This window comes from Protopterus annectens, chromosome 11.part0 (assembly GCF_019279795.1).
Source record: "Protopterus annectens isolate FY-2018-M chromosome 11.part0, PAN1.0, whole genome shotgun sequence".
In the NCBI taxonomy this organism is placed as follows: domain Eukaryota; kingdom Metazoa; phylum Chordata; order Ceratodontiformes; family Protopteridae; genus Protopterus; species Protopterus annectens.
The window spans coordinates 376,617,596-376,627,916 of NC_056745.1; the positions used below are offsets into that span (position 1 = coordinate 376,617,596).

The 10,321-nt window shown below is 41.7% G+C and overlaps 1 protein-coding gene across 1 annotated transcript in view; it reads right to left on the bottom strand.

The window, feature by feature from the left end:
- TMTC3 (transmembrane O-mannosyltransferase targeting cadherins 3) overlaps positions 1 to 10,321 on the bottom strand; it is a gene marked incomplete in the record, with an annotated part of 998,858 nt that overhangs the window by 75,069 nt on the left and 913,468 nt on the right.

A 10,321-nucleotide genomic window follows, 5' to 3' on the forward strand; every position in this document is an offset into this window, starting at 1 on the left:
TGAAATACTGATAACCTGTTGACAGCTAATAGTAGTGCTGGCAGCTAATTAGTGGTACAGGAGAATGGGGGGGGTGGGGTTAGTTGGAGTATGGACAAGGACATAGCCAGTGAGATTTTAGGTGTGCTTTAAGAACATTTTTGAAGAGACTGCTGGAAGGAAGGGTAGTTATGGCAGTGGGAAATGCGTTCCAAATTTTGGATATGGAGTAGGTAGGAGAATAGCACTTCCCCTGCAGAGTTGTTGGGTTTGGTGACTTGGAGTAGATTTTTGTTGCAGGAGCGAAGTGGTCTGGAGGATTGGTAGGGTTGGAGAAGTGTATGAAGTGAGGGAATTTTAAGATGGTGGTTTACATGTTTATGAGTAAAGGTAAGTTGGGTTAGGTGTAGGAGTTGAGGGAGCTCAAGCCAGTCTAGGTTTCTAAGGGAGACACAGTGGTGACTGGGGTGGGAGTCCCCTGATGCAAATTTTGCAATTTTATTGTAGCAGGCTTCGAGTTTCTTTAGGTCCGATTATCGAAGATGTGTGAGTATGGGTGATGCATAGAGTAGGGTTGATATTAGTTGGGAAGTTGCGATAGAGATTCTGGCTGGTTTAGTTAGGTATTGTTGGTTTCTATACAAGGCACCCAGTTTTTTGTGGACCTTTGTTATTGTGAGTGATATGTGAGTGTCAAACTTGAGTTTATTGTCAATCTGTACACCGAGTAGCTTAGTGAGGGCTGTTGGTGAGATGGAGGTGTTGTCTTTGGCAAGTATGTTGAAATGAAGAATGTTTGGGGTAGATTTTGATGGTCGAAAGATGAGGAGTTTGGTTTTATTTGGGTTGAGGAGGAGTTGAGCATTTAATAGCAAACTTTCAACAGAAGAGAAAGATGCTTGAGTGATCTGTTGTAGTTCTGTTAGAGTTGGAGCTGAACAGATGAGAGTGGCATCATCTGCATACTGTATGAGTGAGGCATGTTTGGTGGTGGTGTTCAGATCATTGGTAAAAATGGAGAAAAGCAAGGGGCCAAGGATGGAGCCTTGGGGAACCCTGAGAGTAATAGGGAGGCGAGGGGATAGATCGTTGTGTCAGACAACTGACTTGCTGGCGGCCGTGTAGATAGCTGTGGAACCAAGTGATGGCAGGTATGGAAAAGGAGAGCTTGGAGAGTGCAGAGATCATGTGATACAATATCAAAAGCCTTTGATAGGTTAAGAAATACAGCAGAGGAGAAAAGGCCATTGTTTTTATGTTGGAGAATGGTGTTAGTGAAGGAGAGCAGAGCAGCTGTGGTGCTATGGTGTGGTTTGAAACCATGCTGTGTGTAGGAGAGGAGATTATTGTCTAGGAGATAATTGGAGATCTGTGAGTTGATACATTTTTTGAGTATCTTGCAGAGACGCGAGAGGATGGCAATGGGGTGGTAGTTGGAGACGTCTGCTGAGGGGCCGCCTTTGTGTAGGGGTATGATGTGGGATATTTTCCATAAGCTTGGCACATAGTACTCAGATATGGAGCGGTTGATTAATATGGAGATGGGATAAGCTAAAACATCAGCTGCTATTTTTAGGTATTCTGTGGGCAGGTTGTCAGCTGCTAGTCTTGTGAGTTTAAGTTTTGTCAGTAGTTTTTTTATGTTGGAGGTGGGTACTGTGGAAAGGAAGAAGGGAGGGGTGGAGTTGGTTTGGGTGTGGGGAGTGTACAAAAGTTAGCCTCTCTCTCTCTCTTTGTAAAGGAAGATGACAAGTTACAATGTAAAGTTTTGTTTAAGGATGCTGCCAGCCAAAAGCCTTTGAATATTTAGCAATGAAATTATTTCAAAAAATTAGGCAATACAATTTTAAATACAATTTTAAACATAAAATCAAGTATCCACTTGCAGAAAGAAATATAAAATAAAATGTTTGAACAGGCAGACGAGGTTTAGAAGAATAATGACTATCAGCTAAGCAAGCTCTGATATTAGTAACTGAAGGTGATTGCAGTTACTCACTCTCTCCATTTCTCACACACACGCTCACCGATGTCTGAAGCAGGCAGTCCCCCCACCCCCATACAGTTCAAAGAATATTCCAGAAGAAAGCATGCACACTATTTGACTGAAAAAAAAACTGAACATTGAAAGAAGAGATGCCATTAACTTCTAGTTCCAGAAAAAATGCCCTTGACTGAGCCCAAACTAGAAAATATACAGTATATTCTCTTAGTCGCCATCTTCTACACTAGGTCAAAAAATGCAGAAAGTACAGTTTTGTACCTACCATAAATGTAGATGTTAGAGTGTCTTCACTGCTGCAGTCATTACACTTGGGTTATCCTGCCGTCAGGCGGTCCCGCAGTCAGCCAGAGTTCCAAAGTCCTGGCCCGGCGTCAGTTGCTGTCGCTTCTTCCCTGACGTCAGTGCACTAGGGGTATATAAGATGCAGCTGACACCATTTTCTTCAGTTTTTCTTGCCCCAGATGTCAGGTGCCCCCACATAGGTAGGCAATACACATTGCTAACAAAAGATACATAGAAATAGAAAACCAATTCCTTCAGTTACAAGCAAATACACCAAATAGGTTGTATAGGTAGCAAGGTATAGATTAGTCCCAGGTAAGAAAGAGGGGATGGAGGGTGGGTAACCTGGACTGCAGCAGTGAAGACACTCTAACATCTACATTTATGGTAGGTACAAAACTGCACTATGTCCATCGTGTTTTCACTGCTGCAGTCATTACACTTGGGTAGAATCCCAAAGCAGAGGTTGGGTGGCTGGTGCTAAAAAGCATTCGGAGTGGCTATAAGGCCCTGCAGCACTGCAGTGGCGAAGCCAGCTCTGGATTTTGAGTAAAGAGGCAGGTGGTAGCGTTTGGTAAAGGTATGCACTGAACCAAGTTGCTGCTTCCAAAATATCCTTGGTAGGTACTCCTCTGAGGTATGCAATTGAAGTGGCTGTCGCTCTGGTGGAATGAGACCTGATGTTGCTAGGCACAGTTTTTCCATGTTGTGTGTAGCAGAAACATATACAGTGTCCTATCCATTTGGAAATGGTCGGTTTTGAAATAGCTTTCCCCTGTGATCCTGCAGCATATGCTACAAACAATTGCTCAGTTTTTCTGAAGGCTTTTGTTTTGTCCAAATAGCATAGCTGTCTATGTATGTCCAAAGTATGCAGACGTCTCTCCTCTTTATTCTGGGGATTTGAGTAAAATGTTGGCAGATGTATAGTTTGGTTTAGGGCCACACTTGATACCACCTTTGGCATAAAAGTAGGGTTTGTTCTTAAAGACACCCTGTCTTAATGGAAAATGATGAAAGGTTCCACTGCCATTAGTGCCTGTAATTCTGAAACTCTTTGCGCTGAAGTTATTGCCAAGAGTAGAGCAGTTTTCCATGAGACATATTTTAATTCTGCTGAATTTGCTGGTTCAAAAGGAGGTAAAGTTAACTTCTCCAAGACAAAGTTGAGGTCCCAAGTTGAAGTTGGAGCTCTATGGGGTGGTCATATGTTTTTAGCCCCTCTGAGGTACTGTTTTAGCAAAGGATGCAAGAAAATTGGTGGATCTGTGTTGTAATGAGCAGTGATGGCAGAGGTGTGGATTTTAATGGATGAAAAAGATAGGCCCTTGTCCAGCATCTCAGTCAAATATTGTAGTATCTGAGGAATGTTAGGGACAAGAGGGTCAAGGCCTTGAGCCTGGTTCCAGGCACAGAATCTCTTCCACTTTTCTGAGTAGGATGTCCTGGTGCTAGGACTCCTGGCCTCCAAAATAACATCCATCACAGCTTTAGTGAGAGGTGTAGTCTTCTTTATTAAGTAATCTGCCATGCAGCCAGGTTCAATGTTTTGAGCTGGCTGTGAAATATGATTGATTTGCTGAGTCAGAAGGTGCGGAACTTGAGGTAAAATCCATGGTGGGCCCTGAGCTAAGTTCTTTAAGATTGGGTACCAGTGCTGGCGTGGTCAGTCTGGGGCAATCAGGATCATTTTTGGCTTTTCTTGCCTGGCTTTTAGGAGTACCTTTGAAAGTAGAGGCAGAGGTTGGAAAGCATATACATGTAGGTTTTTCCAGCTGAATGAGAGAGCATCCACTTTCCAGGCTTGTGTGTGGTAAGTCCTTGTGTAGAATTTCTGTAGCTAGCAATTCAGTGGGGAGGCAAACAGATCTATGTCCGGGCTCCACCATTTTTGTGCTATCATGCTGAAAATTTGTGGATTTAATTTCCACTCGTGTGGGTCCATGATGTTTCTGCTTAAGTCTGCCACAGTATTTTTCTCTCCTGGCAGGAATTGAGCTTGCAGATGAACTTGAAAGGTTAGAGCTGTATTCCACAAGGTCATGGTTTGCCTGCAAAGGGGGTATGAATGAGTGCCCCCTTGCTTGTTTATGTACCACATAACTGCGGTGTTGTCTGTCTTTAGTAGTAGTTGTCCTGGATGTAAAAGGTCCTTGAAAGCTGTTAGGGCATTTTGTACAGCTAGCATCTCTTTTTGATTGATGTGAAGATGCCTTTGTTCTGCGGTCCACTTGTCCTGAATACATTTTCCTGCCATGTGTGCTCCCCAGGCATAATCCAAAGCATCTGTTGTCAGTGTCTGACTGGCTGAGGGCTGAGTGAAAGGTTGTCCCCTGTTTAGGTGACATGCCTCTGCCCACCATCGAAACACCTGTTGTAGGCAGGGAATAAGTGGTATTACTGTTTCCAGACTGTGACTGTGTTGAGACCAAACATTCTTTATGTACCATTGTAATTTCCTCATATGCAGTCTGGCATATGGAATTAGTAGTATACAAGATGCCACGACTCTCAAAGCCTGCAGAATTTTTCTTGCAGGGAGATGTTTTTTTGTTGCCATCAATTGAAAATATTGAGAAAGTTGTCCTTGCTTGTCTGGCGTGAGATAAGCCATCTGGGCCGTTGTATTTAAGCTGGCAGCCAGGAATATTATCTCTTGTGAGGGCACTAGTTTTGACTTCTTTTCGTTTACTGTGTACCCTAGGCAAATCAGCAAGCTTTTTACAAACGCCAGATATTTTAGAAGAATGTCCTTGCTTTCTGCTTGAATAAAACAGTCGTCCAAGTATGGGTATATTTGAATCCCTTTTTGTCTGCAAAATGCAATTACTGGTGCCAGGCATTTTGTGAAGACCCTGGGCGCAGTAGATAAGACAAAGGGCAGTGCAGAGAATTGGTAATGCATTGAACCTGCTAAGAATCTGAGGTATCTTCTGCAATTTTGTCTGATTGGGACATGCAGGTATGCCTCCTTGAGGTCCAACGTTACGAGCCAAGCCTTCTTGCCCAGCATGGGAAGAAGCTGCTGTAGTGTCAACATTTTGAATTTTGGAACATCCAGGTAAGTATTTAGAGAAGAAAGATCCAGAATGGGCCTCCAGGCTTTGTCCTTTCTGGGGACCAGAAAGAGTCTCGAGTAAAATCCTTGTCCTTGCTCCGGTGATGGTATCTTTTGTATAGCTCTCATTTCCATGAGGGCTGTAATTTGTTTTTGAGCCTCTGCCCATTAATTTGGTGGCAGGTTTTGGCATTCCTTTTAGCCTTGGTAAAGTGTGAAAGTGGAACATGTAACCTTGAGAAACAATATTCAGAACCCATTTGTCTTGGGTGATCACATGCCAATTGTGAGAAAAAAGTGCTAGTTTTCCCCCCCAAGGGGGCTGCCAAGAGGGAAGTGCTTGGCAGCTGAAGGGGGAAGTCATTGGGACTGTTTCCTATAAGGTTGTTGCCTGTCTTCCCCTCCTTTTTGGGTTGATGCACCCCATTGCAGAGGTCTGTAAGAGCCTTGGGGCTGACCCTCTGCCTCTTGGACGTCTGTATCTGCCCCTTTGTGGTCTGTCTGCAAGTGGAAAGGACCAATTTTTTGTAGGCCAATTTCTGCTAAATCGAGGAGGCTGAACCTGTAAGAAATCCTTTACCGTTTGCATAGATTTTGCCTTATCCTCCATATTCTTTAATACCGCTTCTGTCTTAACTCCAAATAAAACATCCTGCTGCAAAGGTGCATCCAATAATTTTGCTTTAACATGATCAGGTAAACTTTGCTCTTTTAACCAAGCATGCCTTCGAATTACAGACCCTGTAACTGCTGCTCTACAGGAGGCCTCTAATTAATCAAAACCACATTGCAAAGTATGTTTTTCCACTTGTTCTGCTGCATGCAATAAATCCTGCATTTCCTTAAAGCCAGGATGTTCTGAATTTGGAAGCATCTTTTGTTTTAATTGAGACATCAAATATTGCTGATATTTAAGCATGTGGAACTGGCAATTTAAGGCCCTCATTGCTAAAGTTGCAGATATATATATATATATATATACTTTCTTCCCCCATCTGTCTAATGCTCTAGAATCCCTGTCAGAAGGAACTGGATTTTTAGCTGTAGAGGCCTTTACCCCTTTAGGACCCTGGGAAATAGTTTCAGGGTCAGCAACAGGGCTTTTATAAAGAAATTTGTGAGTCAGGGAACTCTGTAGTATCTGTCTGGTTTGACTGGAGCAGGAGGCAAAGAATCAGGATTTAAACTGGATTCAGAGTACACATCATCCACAATGTCTAACACTGGCGGAATAGAAGGGGTCTGTGCTGAGGCAATAAAAGGAAATCTCTGAGCCTTTTCTTGGATTCTGAGTAATCCTGGCCCTCCCAATGGAAATGCTCCCTCGTGGTATTAAAGTTTCCCCAAAAGAGTAGTCCTCTGGAGGAGAGGCTGAAGGAATTGATTCTTCAGCATCATAATCCTCATAGTGGGGGTAAAGAGTATCCCTGATCTGAAGAGGAATCCGAAGAAATGGAAATCTGGTCAGATGAGTCATAGTCTGCATCCTGTCTAGGCCTTTTATCAGGAGGGGGATGGGAACCCCTGAGTAATTAAATCTTCGGCCATCTTGAGCATCTGTTTCTTAGGCATGGAGGCCTGTCCGGTGAATGCTGTACTTGCTTCTTAGTCTTTAAAGGGGTTTTAGACTTGGCAGAAGTTTTGATGGTAAGTTGTGTAGGTCTGAATACACCCTCTGAAGCCGAGGGCTGCTCAGCAGCTCTGGATCCCTCTGAAGAGTTAGTTTCAGTAGTCTTTCCAGTTGCTGCAGGTGTCTGGTAAGGTACATCCCAAAAGGGGCATTGTACTCAATTATGGGCCTGATGAGGGATGAGTAAAGAGGCATGATGACCTCCTCTGATCTAGATGTGAATCCCTTCATGATTAGGTGGGCTATATAAAATGTCTTTCTAACCACTTTGGCCACGTGGTTTTCAAATGAGAGATTGCTATCAACTTGGGTCCCCAGGTCCCTAATTACTTCTTCCGTACTTAATGGATTACCACCTATGTGGTAATTTGTGGGCACTTTGTTTTTGCCAAAGGGGATGACTATACATGATTTAGATTATTTACTGCTACCTGTTGTAGCCAGCAGAGAGTGAGCACATTAAAAATATAATGCAGCAGTTTTGCCAAGGGTTCTGGCCACATAAAAGTAATGAGCACAGAAATTAACATTTAATACACACATACTGCATCTGGTATTAAGTTGACTAAATGTTTATTCAGCTATTGTTACAAGTAAGTATTTTGCCTCTGCAAACCCAAGTATCACACAAAATACAGACAAGGCAGGATTCATAAAGGTCATCACAAAATGTACACTGTGTACATATCTGAATTCAAGAACAGCCCAACCACAATGTTTGTGCTGTCTATTCACTCAGAAAGGTTATGCTAGTGTACACTTTCTGGTAATCTTTATGAATCTGGCCTAGAGTGTGGAAATGTTCACTTTAAATAAATGCCTGGAGTGTTAGTACTAGACTCTGACTTCTAAAATTATTGAATTTTTATCTTAAGAAAGTGAAACTGTATGGGCTATCCTAAATGGGCTCTACAAACCACCCATGGTAATAATCACAGCTATAAGGGATTCCCAGATTGCCAGCCTTTTAATCTGGAAGTGTCTTTAATCTTTAAACTTCCATCTGTGTATCTACTATGTAGAACACACAAAAAAGATTAGTTGGATAAGAACGTACCATAACAATGGATGTCCTTTTCTCTGTTGCAGTATTCTTTACGTAAGGGAGTTGCCTGCCAAAGTGACCCAACTTCGGCCAGTATATCAAAGTCTTTTACTACTGTAGGGTGACCGATACATCTTACAGTCTGCTACTGGACGTAGGCCATAAAAGAGGTACACACGCACCATTCTCAGAAATGAAGTCCCAGGAGGAGAGACTGTCCAAGGGAAAGATCATCAATGCATCCAAGAACAGAAGGAAGCGGGGTAGGAGGGTGGGACAGAATACTGGATCAGAGAAGAAAGACATCTATCGTTATGGTAAGTGCTTACACAACTAATGCATGTCCTTCCATTCATCTGTTGCAGTACTGTTTACATATGGGAGAATACAAAAGCTCATGAAGAAAGAGAGGTGGAGGTGGCAGAAGAATTTTCCAGGAAACCATGAAGAATGGCTCTGGCAAACCCTGCCCTAGATCTGGAGATAGAATCCAGCTTATAATGTTTGGTGAAGATGTGGACAGATGTCCAAGTAGCTGCTTCTGGAATGAGGAAGGGCCCTGAGGAAGACACTGCCCTAGTAGAGTGACCTTTGACTGTGCCAGGTTTGACACAGCTGTCATACAGCATGTTCCAAAACACAAACCTAAGTCTGAGAACTACTCACTGATTTATACTGTACCACAGATCTACTTGTATCAAAGCACCAGGCCCATAACCTTACATGACTGCCAAGTATTAAACAGAAGACTAACTTTTAGAATTCAAATTTTTTTCTAAGTAATGTTAAGTTTCCTCTTAAGTACTTAGCCAGGTGGGACAATGATTTTCTGTTAATCACCCTAGACTTGATGTGCAACAATATTTTCCATGTCTTTTATATCCTTACCAAGCAAATAAATATGCCAATCCCATAACATGTTCCTAAGTATGCTGTTGAAGAGTTGTCCAAAATCTTTGGTTTTCCTGCTAAGAATTGTTGCATTCCTGCTTCCGTCAGGAACCTTTGATGTTCCACTTCCCAAACTTATCTAATCTCCAGAAAGGGGAAAAGCTCCACAGATTCTTACCTGGTATTCTTCTAATTTGCTATCGCAAACTCTTCACAAACATCAACCACCAGCAGCATACAGCTCCCAGACAATAACCTGAATACTACCTATTCAAACAAAAAAATGAAGAAACTGGTCTAAAACTGATATAAAATTGCACAGTTCTTGGAAATATACACCCCACACATAAATATGTCTGTGATTTATTTTCAGTGTAGACTGCAGCTATCACTTTATACCAGAAAGCTGTAATTCTTTTAATAATCACTCAGCAAAACTATGTTTTGCATTAGGAGAGAAGGCAGAATCAACCTATTCATTTTGTGTCTACAGAAGAATATGCATTCTCACACTATAATTCCAAGTACAGACCATTACACTTAGACAAATAAATAATCAGATAGACAAAGAAACATCAGTTCTTGTAACAGTCAAATAATGCTGCACTACTGATAAATGGCATCAGTGTAATGGACTACACATCCACTGGTTTTGGTTCAAAACAGATCATTAATAAATAGAAAGCAACACCAGTTAAACATCAGAACTTGGTACTTTAACAACCTTAAACAGCACAGGTTAAAAAATGCATCCCTCTGCAAGTAAGAAAACAAATTAATATTACACTTCATGTTACATGTTTGCAAATATCATTTGGTGCAGTTTAATGCAGAAATAACATACTGGCATCATGGTCTTCATTTTCTTTCAACATCAATATGATGTACGCTGTTGTGTAAGGCTCAAGTAACATGTTCTCGTTTGAGAGTGAATTATTGCAGCCTCTAGATGGTGCACAAATTCAACTGCACACCAATCCACTTACCATAGGAAGGGTGATTTAATTTTACTGTCACCCAATAAAGTGGTATTCTGTGATACTAGATAGTGAGATGTTGCATCCAAATACAAGCAAAAGAAATATTTCTGTTTATCTTACATGTATGCACATATAACTGGCTTTACTGTTTAAAGAGAAAGCAACACAAATCATCATTGCTGATAATTTCGCAACAGCTAATCTGTAATATCTGAAAGTAAAAAGTAAACACCAAATACTTCACACAATGCATTACACAAATAGGATTTAGTGCACTGATTACTGGGGAAGCACCATACACCACCTTCATTGTGGATGCTAATCTCTATTCTGTGATGCCTTATTAACGAGACAGAGCATACCAGAGCTTTGCATACCGATATACACATTGGTTTGATCTGATATGGCTGAGCCTATAAACTCAACTTTGTGAAAAAAGCAATATGTTACA